Source organism: Acanthisitta chloris, unplaced genomic scaffold, assembly GCF_000695815.1.
Source record: "Acanthisitta chloris isolate BGI_N310 unplaced genomic scaffold, ASM69581v1 scaffold15726, whole genome shotgun sequence".
Classification (NCBI taxonomy): domain Eukaryota; kingdom Metazoa; phylum Chordata; class Aves; order Passeriformes; family Acanthisittidae; genus Acanthisitta; species Acanthisitta chloris.
Window position 1 is genome coordinate 34,963 of NW_008678870.1, and position 12,660 is coordinate 47,622.

Here is a 12,660-nt window from a genome sequence, read left to right on the forward strand (position 1 = left end):
GCTAGAAGGGACCTTAAAGATCATCTTGTTCCAACCCCCCTGCCCTGGGCAGGGACACCTTCCATGACCCCAGATTGCTCCAAGTCCTATCCAACCTGGCCTGGAACACTTCCAGGGATGGAGCATCCACAGCTTCTCTGGGTAACCTGTGCCAGTGCCTCACCATCCTCAGGGAAGGATGAGGGCAGCACTCAGGGGTGTCTGGGTGCCAGTGCCCATGGCTGGGGCATGTCCAGCCTCGTACCCACAGCACCTCAAGTCCTTCTCCCAGTGGTACCAAGGTTTCCTGTTCTTCTTGAGTAGCCCATGAAGACAAAGGGCCTTTAAATACAAAAGGATTTCAAATACAGCCAGGAAGTTCAATGAGACAGTGGAAATCAGCAGACTTTGTGAACAAGATGCCCTTGGCCCACTGAGCCCTGCTGGGAGGTCTCTTCCTCAGATTTGCTCTCCAAAGGGAAGCCTTTACGTGGGAGAATGAAACAGAAAGGGATGTCCAAGCTCAGAAGGGGATGGGCACAGTTCCTCATTCTATTTCATGTCCCTCCTCCTTCATCCCTAGGGATAGTGTTGGACATCTCACACAATAGACATAGGAAAGATGTAGTTGACAGAATCCTCTGGGGAAAACCAGCCCTGGAAGAGGGAGGCCAAGATGCCAACTTCCCAAGCAAGCTCAGGCCCAGTGGCAGCTCTGGAATGCATTTTATTATAATCCTAATCATGGCTTTTATTGCTCTATATTTTTGTAGCTATTTCTAATATCACAAATATTTGCATTGCCCTGATTTTCTGAGATCCATAGCACATTCTCAGCTACCATTTGCTCATGATACCATTCCAGAGAGTTTCTGGGTGAAGAACCAACCCTCCAGCCCCTTGGAAAGGCCTATGCCAGACATGGTGGGGAGTCCCATGATGTAGGACTCATCTTTAGCCCACCCTGCAGAGGCACATTTGGATCTTATCCTCCTCACTGACATACACTAGCAGCAGGGGAAAGGGAAAGGCTGGGGAAAGGGACAGGTCCTGACCCTGCCCTTCAAATTTACCTGGGCTCCAGTCTCTTGGCTCTGAGCCCTCTCCTGCACTGAGATGGACCAGCCTCTTGTGCAGAATCAAAGATCCTTAGGACCCTTCCTCTTACCAGGGAAGAGTGATGGTCTTGCTTGAAAGAGGTGATTGAATCCCCCTTGGAAGTGATTTGAGACCAGAACTGCATCTCACGTGTATCCTCAGTAAAACCCCAACCACTGTGACCTGACACTATCCTGCCACAATCCCTTCCCTTGAGTTTCCAAGCTGGGATGCTCAGACAGCTCTGTTAAGGGCTCCACCTCATTAGGCTGGAGGTATCAGGGATTTGGAATCACCTGGCTGAATGTCCTCCAATGTTACTCAGGATATAAGCCTGTCCTGAAACCTTCCAGCAAGTGAAATGTGCCTCAGCACATAACAGGCAGAGCTTGCAAGGCACAGATCCCCCGAGCAGCCTTTGGGCTATGGGAACCCTGTCTGCCTGGAGTGCCAAGTGGAATGGCACAGTGACTCAGGATGGGAGCCATGGCTGCTCTTCCAGCCTCTCCTGGGTTTGTGTTCCTGTTCACACTCTGCTCAGCAGCTGCCTGGGACATCCCATGCTGGCAAAGACATCCCAAACCCTCCTGTTCCTGTAGCTCCTGCCAAAGGGAGACTTTCCTCCATCCCTGCAGCCCTGAGAGGTGCAGCTGACACTGGTTTGCACGTGCTGTCCCATTTGCCATGCAGGAGCATTGTGGTCAAGCAGTAAGGTGGTGCCTCCAGCAGGAGCCCTGCAGCAGGACTGGGATGAGCCACAGCAGGTGACTCAGCCAAAAGTGCTGACCCAGATGTAGGAGTGCCTGCAGGTGCCAGGCCATCAGGAGGGAGTCAGTGGAGAGGTGAAGGGCTGAGCATTCCTCAGGCACAGTGACCTACACACAGCTGCACCTGGTGATGCTTGGGCAGCCTTGGCCTTACCTGGCCTCCTCACTCACCACTTCTCGCCTTGGTGCTCCAAACCCATTTTGAGGTCAAAGTGCCTCTGAACTTGGAGATATCCCCACCAGGGAAAGCTGCGTGTGGTCAGAACCCCCATCCTGCTCTGGGAAGCTCCTGAAATGGGTTTCCTGCCCCTAGATGTGCTGTTAGAGCTGCTTGTGGTTTCCTTGCCAGCCCATTTGATCCCCATCACTGTGCTCCCTGTCAGCCACACTCCCTCCTTGGGCAGAGCTCATCCCAAGGAGCTTACACAGCTGTTCCTGGGAACTCACACATCACTTCCTTGGAAAGCCAGTGTGCCCAAGCCTGGCACTGCACTGCTTCCTTGCCATGCACAGAGAGCAGCTCTGCCTGGCCCTGCAGCACACCACAGCCCACCTGCCAGGAACAGCAGAATTTATCACCACCAGCAGAGTCTGGCTCCTGTTCTCGCTGCAAGGACCCAGAGGGCTGCAGTAGGTACCAGCTCCTGCTCTCTGAAGGCCTCTGGAGACACAAACTGGCATGTCTCCAATTGGAGATGATGGGTGGTGAGCAGAGCAGGGTGCCTGGCACACACGCTTTGCTGCCCCATGACTGCCCTTTCCTTCCAGGCCCTCTTTGCTCCCTCCAGGCAGTGGTGAGAGCAGGATGAGGTATGGGCCCCACTCACTGCTGAGTGGCAGATGTGAGTGCAGCCAGTGCAGGTAGAGGCATTGCACTGCTCCTGCCTGCTGGGCCCTGCACTCCTGGGCCCAGCGAAGGGGCTGTGAGCAAAGGAGCTGTGCCATGCACCAGGCACCACACAGGGCTGCAGCTGTGGTTCGACCTGCCCAGACAGAAGCCATGGCCATGACTGCTTCACTGTACCCATGATTTTCACCTCTGCTTAGCAGCGCTGGGGAAAAAGGGGTCGAGGGGCAGTATCAGGGGACCTGGGTAGTCTGTGACCAAGACAGGGATATTTGGAATAGGTTGCCCAGGAAGTCACCATCCCTGGAGGTGTTTAAGAGGCATCTGGATGTGGCACTGGAGGATCTGGTTTAGGGGTTCCAGCAGGGACAGGTTAATGGTTGGACTTGATGACCTTAGAGGTCTCCTCCAGCCTTGATTCAGTCAAGTGACAGGACAAGGAGCAATGGGGATAAACTGAAAGAGGGAAATTGAGATGAGATCTCAGGCAGAAGTTTTCCCTGTTCTGGTGGTGAGACACTGTCCCAGGTTGCCCAGGGAGGCTGTGGCTGCCCCAACCCTGGCAGTGTTCACAGCCAGGTTGGATGAGCCTTGAGCAACCTGCTCTGGTGGGAGGTGTCCCTGCCCAGGGCAGGGGTTGGGGCTGGATCATCTCTGAGCTCCATTCCAACCATTAACACACTGTGAAACATACTGTGAATACCATTCTGTGTTTCTCTGAGTTATCATGGCAGCAGCTCCAGCACAAAGCTCACAGCAAAGGACTCAAAGCAACACTTCACCCATGAGAAGATGTGCAGAAGAGATCACAAAGCTCATAAATAAACCAGGTCAGACTTTGGAGAGTACTTCACCCCCTGGTGCTCAGAGCAGTTGCTCAGCACCCCCCCAGAGCCAGTCACACAGTGAAGAAGAGGAACTTTGCCAAATGTGTGCTCAGCATGACTTGCCATGGGATTTCTGGGAGTGCTGGGGTTCCTGGTGAGCACGTGCACAGCAGCTCCACGCTGGGGCAAGTGTTTGCAAGGCAGAAACATGTGAATTCAATCCCAAGTGAGTACTCATCTGCAGTGCCTTACCAGCGTGTATTTTTGGGTGTCCTGTTTAAAAGCCATCCAGTCAGGGGCCAGAAACAATGGCAGATGGTTTAAGCTATCAGTCACACGATGTGAGCGCAGCAAACAGCCAAGTCGAGGGATAGTGGTTTCAACTCTTTGCTCATGAATAAGGGCACATTGGCAGAGCTCTGGGGGAGCAGTCTGATTTCTGGCTGTGGGGTCTCTGTGCTCCCCTTGCCAAGTGCTCGTGTAAGGAGACTTACTGGGTCTCCCCAGGAAAGGGGATTAGAAGCTCCTCAGCATGAGAGAAGCTGTCACTACCCTGCACTAATGTGTCACAAGCACATCTTTCTTTCCCTGCACTCACATCTCAGCAGGCTCCTGCCTCTTCTCTGCTCTAGATGTGTGATAAGAAGGATTTACTGAGTTCCCATATGGGTTGTGATTGTCTCTCCCCCTACCCCCATTACTGAGCACTTTACTGAGCCCTCTGCACACTCCCTTCTCCCTACCTTGAGGTGAAGCTCAGACTCCCTGGGCCTTGCCCAGGAGGAACCAGGATGGCCAGCTGCAGGAGTAATATGTGGCAGACATACACTCTCTGCCCTAAAAAGGACCATTGTGGGACTGTGTGGTACAGAGATTAGGTTGGGGCTAACTCCAGAGAGACCAGAGAGCTAAAATGTGAGTATTCAGCAAACCTTCTCCATCTGGCTGCACGCTGCACAATGTCTCTGCTCATCACCCAGAAACTCCTGGTCTGGAAAAAATAGGACTGCAGTGTGTCCTGGGAGATGAAAGACTGAGCAAAACAAACAGACCATTCTGGAGAGACAAGAAAATTTCAGAGGAAGAGCTGATAATCAGAGCATCTGTTTCAGCTCTCCTCAGCTCCTTGGCCCTGGCAGTGCCCTGTGCCCAAGGCAGATGTGCCCAGCATTGGCTGCTGGTGCAAATAAGGAGCCACCAAGCTGGACCTGACCCTGCACACAGCAATGTGTCCTTATCCTCCAGTGAACCATCTCTGTGCCAAAGTGGTTTGATTCACCTGCACTGCTGGTAGGGAAGGCTTTTCCTGTGTCTCACCCCTGACCTTCAGGCTGTATTCCCTCATTTTCAGACTGAATTCCTAACCACCACTTATACCCATTTGTTCTTCTGCCAGCAAAGATCTTTAGTGTAAAGAGCCAAGAACAGATCTTCTTAATCCCTGGAATTTACCCCAGACTTATGTCCAGAAAGCAATGAATGTGTCTCTCTTACAGCAGGCAACCAGACCTGCAGGAACTCTTCCAGACATGGTTTCCATGGAGCATCCTGGCATCAGTCTGCCCCTGTCATTCCTGGAGGAGCCATCCTGAGCCAGCCTGGCATTGCATTTCCCCCTTTCATGGTGACATTACATTAATGAGTTATACTTGTCTTAGCATCAACTCATGCACTCCAGTCCTCCCCATGCTTTCCAGCTGCTGAACTCCCAGTCTGGAGCAGGAGCTCACTTCCCAAGGGCATGATCCATGCTGGGATGTCACAGCCAATTTCCAGCTCTCCAAGTTCAACTAAAACTGAGATCCAATATCATTCACATACTCAGCATTGTTATTTCTGCCAAGGTCTCTCCTGTCAAGGCTGAGGCCATCACCACAGCAGCAGCAGCAGCAGTGCTCCCAGGACCTAATGTTCATAAATTGTATGGATTATTGTCACTCTGACGTTTTGGGGCACTTGGAGCTCCAGGGAAAAAGATGAGGGCCAAATCCTGCTCTAAGGCTATTATCCAACATGATGTGCCACTGCTCCTATGCAGTTCAGAGTGGGAGGCTGTCACTGGTGTCTTTTATATGGTGCTTATTCTGTTAGGAAAAAGAAGGATTGTTTGGTCTAGCAAATTTAGTTCCCATTCTCTGCAGTCCCCAAAATTTCCTAAGGCTGGAATAGAATGAAACCACAATGTTCTCTGACAATAATGGAGAAAACTCACCACCTGAGGAGTCGAACCCCCATCACTGGCTGTTAAATACACTGCAGCAGACATGAGGTTTGGCATAAAGTAGACCTTTCAGCATGGAAAGTGGCAGAGAGCTTGTGGGAAAGCTGGGCAGGGAAAGGGAGCTGGGAGACTGCAAGAGGCCAGTTGCTGCCCTTGGAGAGCCACGGCCAGGTAATGCAACCTCAGAGTTTGTTAACTGTTTTTCTTCCTTTCACCCCAGAACTCTGTTGTTATGTATCTGTTTTGGGTAGATCCAAACTGTTCCCAAGCTATCCCTGAAAATCCTGAACATACTGTTTCATCCCTTCCCCTTTCCCTTGGGTTCTCCTGGGGAGGAGACTGAGGTGCTGAGCCCTGCTGGGCTCTCAGGGGTGCTGAACCTGCCCTGTGCCAGGTGTGGAGGTGCTGGAGCTGCTGGCAGACAGCCACAGGATGGGACATAACCCAGAGGGTGCTGCTGGCAGGGAGAAGTGTTCTCTGGAACTGGGAACAGCTTCCCAACTGCCTCCCTGACAGCCTTCAGGGCACTGTGGGGCTGGAGGGGCTGGAGGTGAGGAAGGCAAGCGCAGGTGAAGTTGGTGCCAGAGCCTCCCTGACCACAGCAGCAGTGGCAAAGCTCTGCCTTGGTACTCAGTGAGCCTGCAAGGACCCTCCAGCCTCTGCTAGATGCAGTGCACGATGAGGCTGAGGTGGGCAATCTGTGATGAGACAGCAGCCACTAGTACCACTGTGATTTTGGGTACCCTCCTCTCACTGCTGAGCTGCTGGGCTGGTGCAAGGAGAAGCTGCTTTCAGTCCTGGCACTCCCTCCTGCATGGACTCAGTCACAGCTGCTTCAAGTTCCCTGCCTAAATCTGGTGGGGATGAGTGCCCTAACCCTGAGATCTGTGCTCTGTGCTTTGGTGATGATGATTGCCCTAACCCAGAGACCTGTGCTCTGTGCTTTGGTGATGATGAGTGCCCTAACCCTGAGATCTGTGCTCTGTGCTTCCACAGCAAGCCAGAGCACAGCTGAGGAGCAGAGCTCAAGTTCAAGAGGCTGTTCCTGCCAGAGCCAGGCTGGCATCTCCCTCTGGAGGCTGCTCCGAAGTGTCTGCGCTCCCAGAGCAATCCCGCTCTGCTTTCCTGTGGTTCACTGCCACCAGGTCTCTGTCCCCTGTCAGCACAGGCGATTATTGCCCAAGGGCAGGAAGCAAGCAGTGTGAAGCAGATAAAATCAGAGTGAGACTGCAGACCCGACAACGAGTCAGGTGAAGGTGCAGTGTGCTCTGGAGCCAGCTGCGGGGGGTTTGGATGGGGACCTTTCCCTTCCTGAGAGCACATGCCATTGTGAGTGCATGCACAGCCCTTGATGGGAAGGGCCCTTTTCCAGCTCATTTAACTGCACAGTGCCAGAACTCAGAGGGGGGTTTGGGAACCTTCCCCCTCACTGACTCAGAACCCACGGCAAATATGCCTGAGTGCTTCAGCATGAAATCCCAGAGCTACCTCCCGTGAGTCCTTAGGAGAGTAAACACGGCATGGGCACGAGTGGGACTTGGGAGAAGACAGGGACTCCATCTTCACTTTTGTTGCTCCCTTTGCTAAAAAAATGGATGAAACAGAGATCAGATATATCAAAACCTTGCTTTTGCTCCTTTGGGCTGCTCAGGAAACTTCAGTGGCTCAATGTAGTGAGAGCTCAGTTAGCTAAAGTCAAATGAGCAGGAAAAACTGACCCAGCATCTTCAAAGGATTAGGGCAGCAGGCGTAAGCTGTACACCATGTAAGGCTCTGACAGGGGGAGGCAGAGCTTTTTAATGAATCACTGCATGGTCTGCTCTCATATGCCTTTCCCTGCAGGATGAGGCAAAGTGATGAGCATTCCCTGACCTGCCTCGAACACTCAAACAGTGTTTCATCATTTCCCTCCTCACAGAGTGGAGAAGCAGAACAGAGACAGAAAAACTGGGAAGCAAAGCTCACATTTTCCCCTTGGCCTGTATCATCTTCCTTTCCACCAGGAAGGTTGGGCCCTCCCTGCCCCTCGTGAGGGCATCTCCCTTGGGGCAGCCTTTGCAGCCTCTCGTCCCTGAGCAGAGTGGGGAGAAGTGACACTGACATGCCAAGCTCGAGATTCCAGTTCCTATAGGCCTGGAAGATTTAAGTGATGCTGGAAGAACCATGTCTACATGAAAAGGGGTTTAAAAGCAATCAGGGAATTGAATACAGAGGAGATCTTGTCAACTAGCTGGTTCCATTAGCACTGTCAGGAACACTAAGGATATAGACATTACATGGTTTGAAAATGTTTCCAAGAGTTCTGTGTATTATTATGTTATCTCTGATCTAAACCCCTGTTAGGGATTTCATGCTCTTAGCCTGTGTTTGAGATTCAGCACATTAATCAGTGAGATCTCTCTGAGATGTGTCAACAAATTCAACCCTCTGTTCCGCGTTAGCTGCTCCGAGCGAACAGCACCGTGTTTAGGAGCAGAACCTGTGGGGGCTGAGTCACCATGCAGGACCTCACCAAGGAAGATGATGTACCAGAGTGCCTTTTCAGTGGGGATCACAAAGAAACAGACCAGGGACACAATCCTTTCTGTCCCCCCTGGCTGCTTCACTCTTCATAGTGCTGCTCTTGAGAGGTGAAACTGCAGTTTCAGAAAAGGGCAGGTAAATGTTACGAACTTGTGTAAATGGAGTATTTGGGTGTTGATGTGAACTCAGGGAGGAAGAAAGCTCCATATGCCCCAGCCTGCACACAGAGCAACCAAAAGACCAAGCACCAGCTGTGCCCAGGCCCAAAAGTGCTCTCTTGCAAAAGGGGCCTGTGCCATGTCTGCAATGTGCCCTGAGTGCTGGGACATGGGACAGGGCAGGGGCACCTGGGAGAAGAGAGTGACAGGTTTCCATCCCCTGTGTTCTCAGTCACAAAGCAAATGGGGCTGTGGCCATGGAGCCACGAGAAAGGAGGACAGAGAATCACAGAATCATAGAATCACAGAATGGTTTGGGTTGAAAGGGACCTTAAAGATCATCTTGTTCCAACCCCTGCCATGGGTAGGGACAGCTTCCACTAGCCCAGGCTGCTCCAAGCTCCATCCAACCTGGTCCTGAACACTCCCAGGGATCGAGCAGCCACAGATTCTCTGAACAACCCGTGCCAGTATCTCAGCACCATCATAGGGAAGAATTTCTTCCTAATAGCTAACCTAAACCAACTCTCTCTGAGTCTGAAGCCATTCCCCCTTGTCCCATCACTACCTGCTCTTTCAAATAGTCTCTTCACGTTTCTTGTAGTCTAGAAGGTTGTGAACTCTTTGTTGATCCATAGCATGTGCTCCCCTACAGCATGGACAGCTTGGCAAACATTGGTTTCAAGCTCTGCAGAGGTGGTGTTTCCATCCTAAGAACTCAGAGCACCCTGGGGCCCATCTGTATGGAGCCCAAAGCATCGAGGAGTACTGCAGGGACACACGACAGCAGAGCTGTGTGGGCTCACCACGTCAGCAGCACCAGGAGCATCAGTGCTCCACCCTGAGCACTCGTGTGTGTCCTGCTGGGAGTGACTGCACCCGTGGCAGGGTGTGAATGTTTGCGTGAGAGCTTGGCAGGGCTCAGGGCACGTGTGCTAGTGATTGTGCAAACGTGCAAGGCGCTCGTCATGCATCTCCACACGCCATGCCCCTAGATCTCATTTCCTCCCTAATGCATCCCATGCCTGGACTCAGCTGGCAGCACGGGGCTGTGCCCTGATCGCACTGCAGAGCCAGCACAGAGTTGTTCTCCCTGCTGACCAACATTTCTGAGACAATAGAACGATGAAATTAATTGCAGAACTCATGTTTTTAGAAGTAAATGGAATTAAGCAAAATGCTCTGTGCCAAAATCTGATCGAGTAAGAGTTAAGAGAGAAAGTGAAAATAAAGGGAATGTTACGGGAAACGCCACTTTGTAACACTGCGTTTCCCAGCACAGATAACCTTGGATACAACCTCTGATCAAATCCACATTGTCCTAAGGAGGTACCACTAATGAGCTGTGTTTGTGAAGGCTGGAGCAGCCCTCAGCCAGCAGAAGTGGGTAGACACCCCTGGAGCAGAGCTGTCACGCAGGACCTGTCACCAGCTCACGTGTGTTTGCAGAGCCCTGGACCATTCTGCTGGCTGCAGCATGGCTCAGGCACATCTCCTGGCTGTCAGGGATGCTCCCCACAGAGTGTGCAGGCCTGGTTACCCAGAGATTCTCTTTCTTTCAGCAGCCTTTGTGATGACAGTCAGCCTTCCACCTGTACATGTCCATAGTGCTAGTGCAGACAGAATCACAGAACCAGTTAGGCTGGAAGGGACCACAATGGTCATCTGGTCCAACCTCCTGACTCAAGCAGGGCCATCCTAGGGCACATGGCTCGGGATTGCATCCAGACCAGCCTGTGCAGCCTCCACACAGTAACAGGATTGAATTTCTTGCAAATGGGTATAATCATAACCTCAGATAAACACACTGCTTTGGGGGTGAAGATATCTTTGTAGTTGACTTGATCCTCTGGCTTTGTACACCCTTCTCAAGGCTTTTGGACAAGGCTTTATGATTCACCCGATCATGGCTGGTGGTGTTGAGGAAATCTTGCACTTGACATTATTAAAACTCCAAGGCCAAAATGACACCAGTGTTTTCTTTTGGCCCTGAGAGGTGATAGACCTGGAATTGGGAGGTTGGGCCAGTTGACCCACTGTGGTCCCTTCCAACCTAACAGATTTTGTGATTCTGTAATTGACCCTGTGACAGCCAAAGTCTGGGAAGCACAGGCAGGCAGAGGCAGGAGCCTGTCCATGAGGAAGAGAACGAGTCAGGGTGCTCTGCCTCCCACCCATTTTGGATGGAGCATCTGTCATGGTCCTATCTTGCCGTGGCCTTGCTTGGTCGCCCGTCACTGTCATGGGAGAGCCACACTGTCCCATCCTGCAGCACAAGCGGCTTCAGCCACCTGCCCAGACCTCAGCAAGGGCCCAGCAGAGTGCCCATCCCTGTGGGCACAGGGAGGCTCTGGGCTGGTGTGCAGAGCAGGACCAGCTGCTGACCAGGGCAGGCTTGCCCTGCACAGAATGGCTCAGGAATGAACGGTGCTGAGCTCAGTTCCAGGGAAACACTTAGGGCTTTAGGGAAGATGAGGGACAGCTCCAGCAGTGTCCAAACTGTCTAGCTCCACCTCACTTTGGGGAAAGTGTGAAGAGGGGGCTATCCCAATAACGACTTTTCTGACTATTTATTCACAACATAACAACAGATAAACTCCAATCACATGTTGCATTCAAATATTGGAATATTTATTCCAAATATGGTCCTGCTGCAATTGTATGATAAACATGAAAGCGAGAGTGCAGTTATTTATGTCCTGCCTTCAGCTCCTCAATAGCATGTTTAAGTTTAGGGTATTTATGCTCTTTCATCCAGCTGTCTGACTTTATCAAGTCCTGTACGAGTTGCAAGAGGCAGCGATGCCAGGGGCAGAGCAAGCCCCAGCAGACCTTGGTACAACGGGCTTCCCTCGTGGAAAGCACATCGTGTCCCTCCTGCTTCTCTCCTGGCCCCCAAGGAGCACTTTTGGCAGAAATCTCTTGTATTACATAGTCCCCTGGCAAGGAGGGAAAGCCTTTCTCCCTGGCTGGGGCCAGAGGAGCTTCCAATATCATTTAAATGAAACAATAAGTTGATGGTAGCGAGGGAGGGTTATTTGGGGTGCTCCAAGGAGGCACATACTGTGCTCAGGAGCAATGGAAATTTAGGCAAAGGGAAGTTTTGACTAAACAGCCAAAAAAAGCCCTTGGCAGGACCTCCTGTACTCTGTGGAGCCACCTCTCGCGTGGCAGGAGGGATGCCCTCCTCAACTGCTGATTTGGAACTGGATTCACACTTACTGAGAGGGTATTATTGTTTACCTTCATGCTCTGCTCTGCTCTGGCCATGGAATGAAACTGTCAGTCCAAAGAGAGACAGGGCTGGAGCTGTACCCAGCACAGACATCTCCTGGGCTTTGGGCAGGCTCCAGCACTCAGCCTTGGAGAGTGGGGCCAAGGAGTCCACATCTACCCAGCAGAACCAGCCTAGGGGTTTGGGTGGGGTGATGGAGACTGGACAAGCTGCCATCACCTGAGGTCGATGCAAAGCCAAGAAGCAAAACGTTCCCTTCTCTTGGTCCATCATGGTTCTGGAAGAACAGAAACCCACATCTGACTCTGACTAGTCTGAACTGTGGGCTCCAACACAGTGACTCTGAGCTCAACCAGAGACCTCAGGGCTCTTTGCAAGTAGGAGTTTCCTAAGGGAAACTTAGCAGAAGAAGAACTCATAAGGGACAGTCAAGAGTTGTCAAGACAAGAGATGTTCCTCCTGACTGGCCAAACCATGAAAACAGTACCATGCCAGCAGCAAAATATTCCAAGGATAATCCAACTTGTACCAACAGGCCCAGCAGACAGGTGTCCTGCCTCCCCAGGGCATGGGCAGCGCAGCCTCTGAATGCCCCCAGGAATGGCAGTGTGACCCTCTGAATGCCCCCAGGAATGGCAGTGTGACCCTCTGAATGCCCCCAGGAATGGCAGTGTGACCCTCTGAATGCCCCCAGGAATGGCAGTGTGACCCTCTGAATGCCCCCAGGAATGGCAGTGTGACCCTCTGAATGCCCCCAGGAATGGCAGTGTGACCCTCTGAATGCCCCCAGGAATGGCAGTGTGACCCTCTGAATGCCCCCAGGAATGGCAGTGTGACCCTCTGAATGCCCCCAGGAATGGCAGTGTGACCCTCTGAATGCCCCCAGGAATGGCAGTGTGACCCTCTGAATGCCCCCAGGAATGGCAGTGTGACCCTCTGAATGCCCCCAGGAATGGCAGTGTGACCCTCTGAATGCCCCCAGGAATGGCAGTGTGACCCTCTGAA